Genomic DNA, 15,958 nt, shown 5'->3' with positions numbered 1-15,958 from the left:
TCCATTGGCTTCCTGTACGGAAGAGGATACTGTTCAAGGCCATGACCCTAGCCCATAAGGCCCTGCATGGTAATGGCGCAAAATATCTCCAGAAGAGGCTGGAATTCTACCGACCTCCACGATCCCTTAGGTCGGAAACATTAGCTCTGGCTCGGGTACCACGTATCAAAAGGGCTCGCCTTGGTGGCCGGTACTTTAGATTCCTTGCCCCCCAGCTATGGAATTCTCTACCGGTGTCCCTGCGGACTACGTCGAACTTGCTTGCCTTCAGGAAGGACTTGAAAACTTGGCTATTTTCTGGTTAGTCCGCTTCCTCTTTTGGGCTCTTTTCTTTTTATTGTTATGTTTTTCCAGTTCTCTCTTTAGGTCTGGAGTACAAAGCGCCGGGACACTCCTTTGGAGTAGCCGTTGCGCTATATAAGTCCCATGATAACATAACATAACATAACATATCAGATCCTCGAAGGATCCGCACTTCCAAATATCCAAATTAGGATTTCCTTTAACAACTCCAAAACTAATGAATGGATTTACACCAATTAACCAAATTCGTGATCTGTGGAACAAAATTCACCTTTCTGCCAAACTTAATGTAGATCGTCCAGCAGTTTGGGCTGTAGTTATGTTCAAATCTCCAATGAGAATTAACGTGGGAAACACACTTTTTTACCTCCCCATTTTTCTCAACCCCCACATCACAGATCACCCCAAAACATTCCATGCACAACTAGAATCACAGGCACACTTTTTTTGTGGAAAATTTCAGGACCATTCCCCAAACAGAGGCAAAGATATAGGCAAGTCAAATAACACTTTTCCTATTGGAGAGCAGAGCACGCCAGACATTTTAAATTTCTGATTATTTATTTTACAAGCAATCCATGTGCAAATAGACTTACAGATGCAATTCAGACTCCTGGCCTCCGTCGATGTCATCAGAGTGATCTATCCCCTTATAAACCTATATTTCATTTGTTTAGCAGCATGTTTCGTATAACATAAAAAGAGGACTCAGCCGGCCCCCACCGTTAGTATAGTAAACATGGTGGTCATCTTTTTCTTTTTTTTTAAACTTTATTTACCACTTAGTACATCATAGCAATACAGGAATAGATGTTCACTGTCATTTTCATTACAATTGGCAAATGTAAAATGGAGCATAGAACGTCAATACACTAGTCGACACAGCATGTATCTATTAGAGAAAGCAAACCAGCAAGTCATTTAAAATACAGTCCCGATGGCTCATCCCATTTCCCTGTAAGTAATCTTCTGTCTCCCAGCAGCAGGTCTGCAGGCCCACCCGCATCCAGCCGCTTTCAGGTGAAGCCACATAGTCAAAGAGTCACTGGCAATGAAGGGCACAGCAAAGCAGAGGAAAGCAAACAGCTGAAAATGACAAAGCTGGTCACACCACCCCCGCAGGTACAATGCCCCATTCTAGTTGTGAGCCAGAGGCTTGTCGCACAGTCTCCACGTAAGACCTGTATGGACCCCAGATGTCCTTGGGACGGGAAGAGCTAGGCAGTGTGCTGGAGTATATTTCACTGTTGATGTTACAGTAAGCCAGACTATTCAGCCAGCCTTGCAAAGTGGGAGCTGTCCTACTGCCCCAGTGAATAGTTATTTACCTTTTGGCCAGCAGCAGACTGAGGGATACAAACCTCCTGACACCTCTGGGGAAATTTACCACATACCCTAGTAGTGCCACTTCAGGTGTGGAGACAAGTGACAGCTCTGTCATGTTGCCTAGTTTACTATGCACCATCTCCCAATATGACTGTAGTTTTGGGCAGGACCATCTGAGGTGTGCAAAGTCAACGTGTGGGGCATCATATTTACAGCAGGTGTGGTTTCTGGATGGATCCAGTCTATGTGCTCTGGCAGGGGTAATGTATGTTCTGCGTAAGAACTTAAAATGTAGTAGTTTATGCCTGCTGTTTAGTGAGACTTATTTCATTACCGTGCAACATTTAGTCCACTGGTCGTCTGTGATGGGGTGGCCAAAATCTTCTTCTCAATTTTTTCTGATCTTGTCGTCATTGACCGGAATCATCCCAGAGCATGTCTTATACATTTTATATATGAGATGAACTCCATTCTCATTTTCAATGACGAGCGAAAGCGGAGTGAACGAGTCCGGTTCAACGGGGTAACCCGGGCAGCGTGGCACGGAGAGCCGAACGAATCCGACCCAGCACAAAGCTATCAATAAATGTGGCATTGTGGGAGCAGACATCCTTAACAGTCTAGTTTTAAAATTTGAATCTCCCCAGTCACCATTTATCTGTGCCCTTTTTTATAGACCTCCTCATCATATGCCTACATTTCCTCAGGCATTGGGTGAAATGATATCCCATTTTGTTATTAACCACGCCAGAATACTGATAATTGGTGACTTCAATTACTGGCCTTATGATGAAAGGGAGTGCCCCAGCTCGGTTGAATTGACAGATCTTTTAACTGGAGTGAATTGCACCCAGCATGTAAGGGTTGCTACACATATAAAGGGGCATACCCTAGACCAAATCTGGACTTCTAATTTAGAGATCCCTACTCCACTGATCTCTCCCTGTATTTGGTCAGATCATCATTCTATAACATTCTCCCTTATTGATGTCTCCCCTCCTAAACTCCAATAATTAAGGAAATGTTATGTCTAGAAATTGGCGACGTATGAACACTGATCAATTCAGACTACTTTTAACCAACATGGCCCCCTCTGCACAGGAGGCGTTTCAGACTCAGGTAGAAAGTATTAAGACATGACTTGAGCGGGTCAGTGACCGTGTCGCCCCCTCAAGAAAATCTCGATTTTGAGACCTCATGATGCCCAACGATGGTTTTCTGACGACCTAATAAACATGAAACTCTCCTTAAGACAGACCGAACGCAGTTGGAGACGTCGCTATCTCTCTCATAAGAGGGCTATTTATGTAACCCTCCTGAAAGAATATAAAAAGGATATTCTTTGTACCAAGGAAGATTATTTCTCTACTAAAATTCTTAATTCATCTAATAAACCCAAATAATTTTTTTCCGTAGTGAACGAGCTCTCTAAACCAGATAGGATCATGTTGAAGCCAGTTCCGACACAGTTCTTCTGTGACTCCCTCGATTCCTTTTTCCTCAAGAAAATTGCCTCTATTAAAGATAGTATTCCCTCTTCTACCTTTTTCATATCTGATCCGAATGTTTGTCAGAATGTCCCTCGGATGGATCAAATTCCTTTGATCACTAAGGAGACCTTTCTTGATCTGCTTAAAAAGGTTGACTCTGGTTCCCCCACTGATTGCTGCTCTCCTCATATACTTCGGAAAGCTTCTACTATTTGTCCTGACCCCCCTCTTTCATTCCTTAACAACTCACTTAAGTATGGCATTGTCCCTGACATATTTAAAAGTGCAGAAATCATCCCTATTCTGAAAAAAACGGGCACGGATCCGTCAGTTCTTAGTAATTATCGCCCCATCTCCTTGCTACCCTATTTGGGTAAAGTCCTAGAGGCTTAATGTGGCAAATTGCTTTAGTACATTTGTTGAACACTACGAGATCTTGGACTCCCACCAGGCAGGCTTTAGACCAGCTCATTCTATGGAATCTGTTATACTTACAGTCTTGGACGAATTAAGAAGAGGGGCTGATAGCAGCATTCCCCAGGCCCTGGTTCTCCTGGATCTGTCAGCAGCATTTGACACGGTTGATCATTACATCCTGGTTGACCGTGTCAGAAATACCGGGATCCAGGGTCTGGCGTTAAGATGGCTTTCCTCCTTTCTTAGCAACCGTTTCCAATCAGTACGGCTTGCAAATTTTTCGTCCAACAGGAGGTAACTGACCTGTGGGGTCCCCCAGGGCTCCTCCCTCTCGCCACTCCTCTTTAATCTGTATCTTTTTTCTCTAATTCGATCTCTGAGAGAAAGAAGGATTGGGACGTTCAACTATGCTTATGATCTTCAATTGGTGTTTGACATCAACTCATCAGCATCCTCAGTCTCCCACTTTCAATCTACTATGATCTTTATAAGTGACTGGATGAATAACAACCAACTTAAGTTGAACCCTGACAAAACTGATCTGATCCTTACAGGCGGCTCTATCAATCCTTGGCATTCCAACTTTGGCCCTCCTCTTTGGGCAACTCTCCGGTGCCGGCAAGCTCTGCCAAAAGCTTAGGCATTGTGATTTCCAATGTTTTTTCAATGAATGCCCAAATTGGTTCAGTGTTTTCTGCAAGTTTCTTCCAACTGCGGAGAATAAGGAAGATTAGCAGATTTTTGTCTAGGGAAGCTCTAACCTTGGTTATCTTAGCCTTGGTTATCTCCCGATTGGACTATGCCAATTCGCTATACTATGGTATCCCCGCTTATCAACTGAGATGTCTTCAGTTGGTTCAGAACCAAGCTGCCAGACTCATCTTTCACCAACCTAAGTGGCAGCATGTGACACCTATTATGAAAAAACTACACTGGCTCCCTGTGGCCAAGAGGTGTGTGTTCAAGCTGGGTTGCACCATCTTTAAAGCTCTTCACGGCAACAGCCCTGCTTTTATCTCTTCTAGGATTCAACGCTACATTCCCTCCTGGGACTTACGCTCCTCCTCCTCAAATTTATTAGTCACTCCTTCTTTTAAACGTAAGAAGCACGGAGGCTCTAGATTTACTGTTTTGGCCCCACAATTCTGGAACTCTCTCCCTGTGGAGATGAGATTGGTTACGTCCTATGCACAGTTCAGAAAATTGCTTAAGACTCGATTGTTCGCCCAAACATACAACACCTAACCTCAGCTTCCTGCCAGCACCTCTCTGCCCTATCAGCGCCATGAAACTGTTTGGTGTACATGCGCTATGTAAACGTTTTTAACATAACATTTTAACATGACATCTGTCGCAGAGATGATGTGCTCATCTGGGTACAAATCACCCAGTTTAGAGATATCAAATTTGGCCAGCGTTCGCTGCACCAGTTTTTCACCAGTGATTGGCAGCCAGCGGGCGTTAGGGACGGGGAGAGCCGAGGAATATAGTGTGGAGGTGCCGGTGACTCGTCTCAGCTTATCCCAGGCCCAGCTGGTAGTGGAAACCGTCTGGATATCATTAGGGTCTCTAGGTATGCCCTTGGATAATACAGTGGATAACCGCTCAGGGAGGACGAAATCCGCCTCAGGGTGGAGGAAGGGGATCCTAGTGTCAGGGTGGAACCATGCAAAGGCATAGCTGCATTGGACCACAAGGTAATACAAGTGGAAATCCGGCACCCCAAACCCTCCCCTCTCATACGGCAGAGTGAGCACCTGCCAGCATACGCGGACCTGTTGGCCCCCAAGACCAATCTGATAAGGTGGGAACTCAACGTCAAGAATAAACTGTTGAGGAGGGGTATGGGAATATTGTTAAAAAGATATAAAAATTGGGGCGAAGCACCATCTTAATAACCACAACCCTGCCGGCGATAGACAATGGCAACCGCAGCCATCTTTCCACTTGGACTTCGAGGGTGCTGATTGCTTGCCCATAATTGAGGCGAAGGATCTGGGCAGTATCAAGATGGATGTGAATGACCAAATACTTAACAGAGTCAGAGCACCATTCAAGGGGAAATTCACAGTCCCACAAAGTCGTACTGGAGGTTAAGGGGAAATAACCGACTTGCGCGAATTGATGCCCAGGCCGGAGTGTTGACCAAATCGAAGAGTCTTTCTAATGAACGGCTCTAAGTTCACCTGGGGTTCTCTGACATAGAGGATGGTGTTGTCTGCGTAGAGCGAGACCAGGAAGGGGCCAGTGTTGAATTGTAGGCCTCTCTGCAGATGCCTTTCCTGGAAATGTTGAATTAAGGGGTCCATGGCAAGTATGAACAATAAGGGGGACAGCGGACAGCCCTGTCGGGTGCCGCGGGATAGATGGAAGGGACAGGAGAGTGTGCCATTCAATCGAAGTCTCACTGTGGGGCGGTAATATAATAGTGCAGTGGTGGCTACGAATCCCGCAGGCATTCCCATACGGTGCATAACCGACACGAAAAAAGGCCACTCTAATTAATCAGGCCTTCTCCGTGTCCAAGAGGATTGCGGCGGCGGGTACCTCGGGATTGATCCTGTGGAGGACCAAAAAGAGGGTCCTGAGATTCAATGAGGTCGATCAATGGGGAACAAACCGGATTGGGCCGGCAAGATGATAAATTCCATCATCTGTGACAGGCGATTGGCGATGATCTTAGCTAAAATTTTGTAATACAAATTTAGGAAGGACCAAGGTCTGTATGACTCACATAACAATGGGTCTTTGCCCGGTTTGGGGAGGAGTATGATGACCGCTTCACGAAGTGTGGGGGGAAGAATTTATTTTTCGAGGGCCTCTGCGTACACTTCGATTAGTTGCGGCGACAGTAGCTCTTTGTACGCCTTGTAAAACTCCCTCGTAAAGCCATCAAGCCCAGGAGCGGAAGAGTATCGAAGGGTGTCATTGGCTCTGAGGACATCGGCCTCGGAGGTGGGCTCAGCTAAAAGTCCTGCATATTTTTTTCCAAATATACCAATGCGATCTCAGATAAATAAGATTCCTGTGCCGTGGGATCGCACCCTACTTTGGAGGTATAGAGAGATGTAAAATAATCAAGGAATTCGTCGCAAATTTCCGAGGTGCCGGTGAGCACCTGGTTTGTGGATGCACGCAGCTCAGTGACATTGGCCCTGCTGTATGGGGGCCGAAGCATCTCAGCCAGCACCCGGCAAGGGCGCTCACCTTCGCCGTATTGCCGAGCGGTTTGATATTTGCCTAAATAGAGTATCTCGCGATCTGCAGCATCTCTGTATTCGGTGAGGAGGGCCAGACATTTCACTGCCGTGTCAGGGCTAGAAGTGTGTGTTTTTGCGTTGTCCAGTTCAGCCAGGTCACGTTCTAAGCATGAGAGCGTGTTACGGAGATCCTTGAGTACCCCAGCATGCTAGGCAATACAAACACCCCTGATGTATGCCTTGAACCCCTCCTACAGAACTGCCCAGGTGTCAACTGAGCCGGTGTTGATGAGGAAACATTCTTCAAAGGCCTCGCACACTTCAGTATGGAAGAGGTGATCATTAAGGGCACGACTTGGGAAGCACCATTGCCTTTCAAACCCTTCAGGTCGGGGAACTCTAAGGAGGAGCTTAACAGGGGAGTGGTCAGAATATGTTCTTGGGAGAGTCATGAGGGAATGGACCCAGCTGGAGATACCAGTGAAAACAAGCCACTAATCGATTATAGTCCAGGTGTTGTGTTGGCCAGCATAATGTGTGTAGTTGGTGTGGGATGGGTTGCGCCTGCACCAAATGTCTAGGAGAGAGAATTGCTCGCAAAGATCAAGAAGAGCGCGTCACGCACGCGGTTTAGTGCTGGGGTAGTAGGAGGTGCCATCTAATGCAGGGTTGAGTAGCAGATTGAAATCCCCCCCACCAATAATAGGATAGGATCTATCTTTGAAAGCTGGGCATGCAGGGTATGAAAGAATTCAGGGGAGTCAGTGTTCGGGGCATATATACACACCAAAGCTGCACTGTGACCCATTAGTGACCCAGTGACAATGAGGTATCTACCCTCATTTTCCTTGACGACTGAGCGGAGGTAGAAGGGGACCCTTTTGTGAATAAGAATGGCCGTGCCCCTAGCATGATTGCTGAAGTTGGCAAAATACCTGTGTGCGCCCCAGCTTGAAGCGAAAAGAGCAGAGTCAGATTTAGGTAAATGCGTTTCCTGCAGAAAGGCAATGTCCGTGTTGTGTCGAATAAGATAAGGAACAACATGCCTTCTCTTACGATTATCATTGAGACCCCTGACGTTCCAGGACATTAAGGACAGGCCTGCAGGACCTTCAATATTACCTAGCTGAGCCATCTGCTAGCCGTGGCATGGGTGACAAAGACAAGCTCCAACAGTTAAATGCAAATCATGACAGTGTACGGAAGATGACCACAAATGGCATTGCAATAGCAATTGTCCCCCCCCCACCCACCCTCACTACGAAAATAGCAAGGCAGACCCATAACAGATAACAATACGTGAAGTACCAATTGGCTTTACAGTGGAATGAGTAAACCCTGGAACGGTACCTCCAAGTAACCAAAAACAAACCCAAGATGTATACCATGAGGGGTGGCAACACCACATCAGGCAACCAGCTACTTGAAACACTTTTGATGAATAACATTATCCCAATTCAGTCCTGCTAGAATGGAGAAGGAACAGCGTGGCAGCGTCAGCCAGTCCTGGCACCAGAGAAGAGTTTCATGCTTGCGTCTGAGCCACTGTGCGGAGGAGAGTGCACACCACCGACTGCGCCCGCCTGAGTGTTGGTCTGCTTATATGCACGGCAGAATTCCTGTACCTCAGAGGGGTTATCGAAAATCCGAGGTAGGCCATTAACATCAATTCTCAAGGTGGCAGGGTATAACATGCCATATTTCAAACCTAAGTTCCTGAGGGTGGCCTTGACCCCATTATATTTGCGACGGGCCTCTTGCACCATGATGGTAAAGTCCAGGTACAAGGAGAGTTTGGAGCCCTGCCACGAGGTGTCTCTGCATTCTCTGGCGAGGCGTAGGGCAGTGTCGCGGTCCCGAAAGTTCATAATACTGGTGATAATAGGTCTTGGAGGGCAGCCCGGGTTGGGCCAGGGCCCCAAGGTGTGATGAGCGCGCTACACCACAAAACTGGGGGTAAAGGATTCTTTCCCAAACATGTCAGCCAGTAAAGCCTCAACAAAGAGGTCAAGGCGGCCCTTGGCGGTGGTCTCTGGAACTTCCAGGATACGGATGTTGTTGCGCCTGCTGCGCGCTTCAAGTTCCTCATTCTTGATCGCCACATCTTTGAGGATGCGCTCCACATGCTCTAGCCTTTTAACGGACTGCGCAGTTCCAACCTCAATGTCCGAAATGCGCACCTCAGCCATGTCCAGGCGCCTGTCGTGGACTTGAATTTTGGCCCCCAGGCTCGCAAGACTCTTGTCTAGGGTGACAAACCATCCATCCAGTGCTCTGAAGCCCGCTCTCATCTCCTGCAAGAGGGAAGTGGATGGGGCGGAGGGGTCATCAACACGGTCCGCACCGTTGCCCACCCTCGGCTATGCTGGCGCCGTTCTCAGGGATCTTTTCCACAAGCTTTTCAAAAGGGAGGGTCATGTGCTTAGGATTTTTGTGGCCCATGCCGCAGCGTAACCAAACAGACGTAGCGGCAGTAGAGTGATTCCGGTAGTTGGTTGCGGAAAGAGAACAGGACAAGACCAGGGGCCAGCAGTTGAAAGAGATGGAGGATCAGTGCACAGGACCCTGGGTGACGATGGAGCAGACAGTATTCACCCCCGTTCAGCTCGGCGTTGAAATTTGCGGGCGCTCTAGGAAGCGAGCACGTAGGTTTGGAAGACCAGACACAATGCAATGTCCAGGTTAAAGAATCGGAGCTGGGGGAGGATGTGGCCCCTGTGAAGGCGTGCAAGGGTCCAGCGGCAGATGGCACAAGGGGCACAAACAAAGGTTCCCAGGGGGTCAGCACGCAGGATGGAACACCCAAATGTGATATAATGGCCATACTCCCAGCGAGGCTTGTAGGGGCAATGGAGCCCCTATGGATGCTTGTAGGGGGCCAGTGGCAGGCAATGCGTGAGGAGCTGATATTTGAATGGAAGCTCCAGCACCGGGAGGATGCTTGCCTTTGCTTCCAATCGATTCAGGGTGGCGGCAGCAATTTACGGGTCTCCCGCTGTAGGTGAGGGCGAGGCGTTGGGCCTAGTAGCCTCAGGCCCCATACGAGGCAGGCGACACAGAGGCAGAAGCTGTGCAGGAATGCAACTGGGCGCAGGGAACGATGGGCCCACTCCAGCTCCCCACCACACAGCGACTAGGTGGCCGCCGCCCAGGCTCACCCACGGGCCCTGTCCCCGCGGGGCCTCAGGGAAGCGACGAGAGCGTGCGATGCGGAGAAGGGCAGCCGAACGCGGCTGCGACCCAACCGAACAACAAAGGCCAGAGGGGGGAGAGAGCACACAAGCACACCCGCGCTCAGCGCTCTCACCGCCATGATGGATCCCTGCTTTAGTAGGGCACCAGCCGCTGCCTGTCTTCGCTTCCTTTCCACGCCGAGTTGAAAGAGATCAGGCCGCCTTCATCACACGTTCAGCCCCTCGGATCGCCGGAAGCCGGGCACCCACTATGGAGACATCGCTCCGCGACCCAGATGGATCGCCGTGTTCAGCATATGTATGGCAATTCAGCGGCACCGAGTTCTGGGGCAAACGCTGTCATATATGCGGGGGATATCGCAACATAGCTGGAAAGGCTGGCGGAGCTTCAATGCCGCGCGGCTATCCTGGTTGGCGGCTTGGCCATGCCCCCCCAACATGGTGACCATCTTTAAAACTAACAATACATGACATTTTGTCTGATCCAGGGATGGGAATATGCACAAACTCGAATTGACTTATATCAATTTGTAAGGAAATTAAAATTGAAAAAACTACATTGCGGCGCCCCAAATGTAAAGCAATGGAGAAATCAACAATGGAAGATCAAATGGATGCACTAACTGGTGGTGATTTGGAAATATTATGGACATTAAATGAGCTACAGGAATCTCAAACATTATTACAAGGATCTGATACGGGCAATACAACTTCGCTTCTAGAAGACAAGGGCCTTGAATAACAAAGTGGGAAAAGCAAGTTCAAAGCTAAATCTAGATTTATGCCCAACACTCCATTTGACACAATTGACTGTTTCCTTGAGACAGCAATTCAAGAATTGAATAATATGAGGCACAACAAACAATTGGGAACTACTCGGATAACTCCAACCCTCACTAGAAAGCAATGGGAAGCAATCACTTCACTCCAGAATGATATGTCCTTGGGGATTAAGCCCTCAGACAAGGGCGGCAATGTATTTTTATTAAACAAGCAGGCCTATCAGGAAGAAGCAAAGAGGTTATTGGGGACACACAAAGTTACCAATGGATTAAAAGAACTACGTACAATACCAGAATAGAAGCATTTGATTATCTCTTACTTGATATAGGCATACAAAAGACATTTTAGAAAAAGATGAATATAAGTTCATAAGAGTGGAGCATCCAAGCCTGCTGACTTTTTATTACTTGCCCAAGATGTACAGGCCATCAGGACGCCCTATTGTATCGTCCGAAGGAAGCCTATTAGAAAAGGCCTCTATCTATGTAGATTCTTTCCTGTTTCCTATGGTTAAGGATTTAAGTTCCTTTATACAGGATATAACAGATTACATCAGATTGATAGAGGCCATCCAGTGGAAAGTAGAATTCAAGAGCTAAATCAGATTCTGCTGCAATTGGCCTCCTTTTGTTTGAACAACAATTTTCTTCTCTTTTCGAGTCAACTGTTTTTACAAATATAAGGGACTGCCATGAGCACGTGCTTCACCCCAAGGTACGCTAATCTTTTCGTGGGATGGTGGGAGAAGTACGTGGCCTGGGCAGAACCCAATGAGAAACGGGTGGAGAAAATTGCCCTATGGGCAAGATACATTGATGATCTTTTTATTGGGTGGCGCGGTACCAGTTCTGAGGCAGAAAAATATATTACCATTTTGAATGATAATGATCTTAACCTTAGGTTTACCAGCCAAGTGAGTAGAACTGAAGTTCCATTTCTAGATCTTATGGTATTTGTAGCTGTAAGACCTGGGGTCTCCAGGCCCTAAGGGGGTAATGTGACACGAGCGGCTGGGCACCCAAAGGCTTGTGTGTAAAGCGACCCTACAACACGCACCTCCACTGAAGCCAGGAACGCACACAATAAGGGACGCCACACTGTAGAGATTTATGCAAATAACTCATAGCGCCACTCGTAACCAGCACGCAGTGAATACTTCAGAGCAGAGCATTAGAACATAGCACTACTCGTAATCAGTAAGCAGTGACTACTTCAGCGCAGGGCATTAGAACACAACGCGACTCGTAATCAGTAAGCAGTGAATACTTCAGCATTGGGCATTTAGAACATAGCGCTTCTCGTAATCAATAGCGATGAATACTTCAGAACGGAGCATTTAGAACATAGCGCTACTCGTAATCAATAGCAATGAATAACCTCTATTTAGGGAATCCTTCAGAGCAGAGCATTAGAACATAGCGCCACTCGTAACCAGCACGCAGTGCATACTTCGGAGCAGAGCATTAGAACATAGCGCCACTCGTAACCAGCACGCAGTGAATACTTCAGCACTGGGCATTTAGAACATAGCGCTTCTCGTAATCAATAGCGATGAATACTTCAGAACGGAACATTTAGAACATAGCGCTACTCGTAATCAATAGCAATGAATACTTCAGAACAGAGCATTTAGAACATAGCGCTACTCGTAATCAATATCAATGAATACTTCAGAACGGAGTATTTAGAACATAGCGCTACTCGTAATCAATATCAATGAATACTTCAGAACGGAGCATTTAGAACATAGCGCTACTCGTAATCAATATCAAGGAATACTTCAGAACGGAGCAGTTCACAGAGCACAACGATTCTTACGGAGCGAGCCTCTCGCACTCCGGTGCAGTTCGTGGGGCACAACGCTCCTTGACAGTCTTGCAGAAAAGGGGCAATCCCTCGGAGGGGTCACAGTTCTGGGTTAACGGGGGACTCCCACGGAGGGGGAACCCGGGTCTCAGGGTGCGGTGCTGCTCCCGGTCGATAGGGGGCGCACCGGGGTCTTTCCCAAGCCTCCCGGCTTACCTTGATCACGACGTCTTGCGGCGTCTAACCCAGCTCCGGCCTCCGCAGTTGCTCCTTCCACAACGGGGCAGGCCACGGCCTCACGCACCTCTCTCAGCCGCTGCGATGGCCGCGACGGGGCCCCGGGCTTCTCTTCGGGCCTCGCGACGATGAGGGGCACTCTTCCGGCCTCCGGGACGCAGCGGTGAGCGCGCTTCAGCCTCCACACCACAGGGGGGGCTCAAATTAAGCTGGGGAGCTCCGCGCTCAACGGAGCATGCTGCTGGGGATCCCAGGCCAGGTCAGGGAGCGCAGGGGTCACAGCGCTAAGACCTGGTTGATCCTCAGCGATTCCACAATCAGCTAGGCATGTAGTTTCAAGGTTCAGTCTGGACACGCAGTCTCAGCATTCAGTTTCAGTATTCAGTTGTTCTCTAAAGTCTTAATGGCGCAGATGTCTCTGGCGCCCTTGGGGGTTCTGTTCCTGGGGGGTAGGGAATGAGTTGGCGACTAGGTCCTTCCTAGTCAGGCTGGGCAGAGGTTCCCTGGGTCCTCCTACTGCTGGGCAAGATCAGTGGGTTTCACAGGATCCCTCACTCACTTAAGAGGCAGCACCTGAATCCTGTCACTCTCAGAGGCATAAGTCCCTGGCTAGGCCCTACCGCCAACACTCCTGCATGGATTCTTCAGCTCTGCTTTACCCCACTGGCCAACTGACTAGAAAAAGTTCCTCCCCTCACTTAAGTAGCCCTAGGTCAGGTGACCTCTAGCCAAGGCGGCAGAAGTAAAACCACACCTCCCTTCTAGAAGGTTCCAGCACATTCCAGGAGCTTCCCCATTCTACCTATGGGACAAAAAGGCGGGCTGGTGTCGCAACATTGTTGTGGGGTTCCAGCCAGGTTCCAGCCAGCTCCTGGCAGCTAGGGTGCTACTATGAAAGACCACTCTGCAGTAGCAGGGGTCTGTGGCAGCCATGGGAGAAGGGAGCACCTGCACCTTAACACTGATTGGCAATGAAAAGGCGCCCGGAGACCTAAGTCCAACATCAAAAATGAGGATGGAAAAAATGAGGCACGATCAAAAATAGATGGGGAGACCACCCTAGGGCTGACAGGTCCAACAGTAGCCAACAAAACACTCTGTACCAAGTTGTTTAGGAAACCCATGGCGGGCAATACAGTAAACACCGGCGTAGTCTGGTGAACATTAGGAAAACTTTTGAGAATTAAGTGTAATTGTTCCCTTGAGACAGACTACGATACAGTGGAAATAGAGGCCCTTGAGAGATTTAAGAAACGAGGGTATTCTGGCACAGTAATAAATGAAGCTAGTAGCAAAGTCCATGAGAAAGAAAGGAAGGATCTGCTGATTTCCAAGCAAAGGAAGAATAGGGAAAACAAGATAGATGACAAAGTAAGGCTAATCCTTAATTTCTCGGAACAGCTTCAGGCGAATCGGCAAAACAGTTGAGAGACACTGGGGCATACTCTAACCCGATTTGACATTAGGAAGAACATTACCAGATATAACCCATAGGAAAGTTGTAGTATCTAACGGTGGGGGCTTGCTGAGTCCTCTTTTTAAGTTATACGATACGTGCTGCAAAACAAATAAAATGAAGGTTTATAAGGAGGTAGTTCACTTTGATTAATTGACATCGACGAAGGCCAGGAGGCTGAAACGCGCCTGTCAGTGTATTTGCACATGGGTTGCTTGTAAAATAAATATTCAGAAATGTAAAGTGCCTGTAGTGCTCGGTGCTTTTTCTTTGTAATGTTGAATGCTGACGCAAGTTCGCTCTCGTGTGCTGAGGCACTCGCTGTGAGGAGAGCAGCGGCTATGAAGAAATCCACTGAGGCAATATATATATATATACATATATATATATATAGATTCACTTAAAAAACCATAGGTTTCACACATGTTATAGTTAGCTGTACATTTCACTCGTAAAAAAACAATGAAATTCCATGTTATAGTTAGATCAGGTAACTATAACTTGCGCGCCCACAATAAACTGCTGATGACGTCACATAGTACATCACTCATGACATGGTCAGTGACATCACTCATGACATCAATGATGACATCTGAAATTACACATTGTGGATTGCGGTCGCGCAAGTTATAGTTACCTGATCTAACTATAACGTGGAATTTCATTGGTTTTTTACGAGTGAAATGTACAGCTAACTATAACATGTGTGAAACCTATGGTCTTTTAAGTGAATTTGCAAGGTTTTGTAAATGATAATTCCTAACTATAACGTGTGTGAAACCTATGGTTTTTTCAGTGAATTTGTACGTTTTTTTAAATGCTAAGTTATGTATTTATTTTTTATTTTTTTTTCTGGTTTTTCACTATGCGCACACCATGCGCGCACGGTGCGCCTCGCCTTTTTTTACGCAGTAACATTTGTTTTTTTCTCCCTTGTGGGTCCTTTAATTTATTTAATAAATGTGATTGTTACTTCTTTATTTATTTATTTATTTATTTTTTGCTGTGCGCGTACGGTAGTACAAAAGGGGGTGGTGATGGACGGAGCATCAGAACCAATCAAACACTCACACCCAGTCAACAGATCTGGGTTTGATCCATCACCATTTTTTAGCCCACTCTGCCACCCCAGTTCAGACATGGCCATATGCAAATCAGTCTGACCCTGTGCCTCATGGGAACAGTCCAGCCCGAACTGCCAAGCCATGCCTTCCCTGGACCAGAAACAAGCTTCCTAGGACCGGTTTCTGGCATTTCAGCCGTCTTCAGCCAGGCTTGCTTGAATCCAGTGGCAAAGTGAGCAAGGGACTCACGTCTGAGCATACCCTGCCAACTTATGGCGAACAAAGCAGTACAAAAGGGGGTGGTGATGGACGGAGCATCAGAACCAATCAAACACTCACACCCAGTCAACAGATCTGGGTTTGATCCATCACCATTTTTTAGCCCACTCTGCCACCCCAGTTCAGACATGGCCATATGCAAATCAGTCTGACCCTGTGCCTCATGGGAACAGTCCAGCCCGAACTGCCAAGCCATGCCTTCCCTGGACCAGAAACAAGCTTCCTAGGACCGGTTTCTGGCATTTCAGCCGTCTTCAGCCAGGCTTGCTTGAATCCAGTGGCAAAGTGAGCAAGGGACTCACGTCTGAGCATACACTGCCAACTTATGGCGAACAAAGCAGTACAAAAGGGGGTGGTGATGGACGGAGCATCAGAACCAATCAAACACTCACACCCAGTCAAC

This window comes from Triturus cristatus, chromosome 4_2 (assembly GCF_964204655.1).
Source record: "Triturus cristatus chromosome 4_2, aTriCri1.1, whole genome shotgun sequence".
NCBI lineage: Eukaryota > Metazoa > Chordata > Amphibia > Caudata > Salamandridae > Triturus > Triturus cristatus.
The sequence above is the reverse complement of the archived record's forward strand: the minus strand, read 5'-3'. Positions refer to the sequence as shown.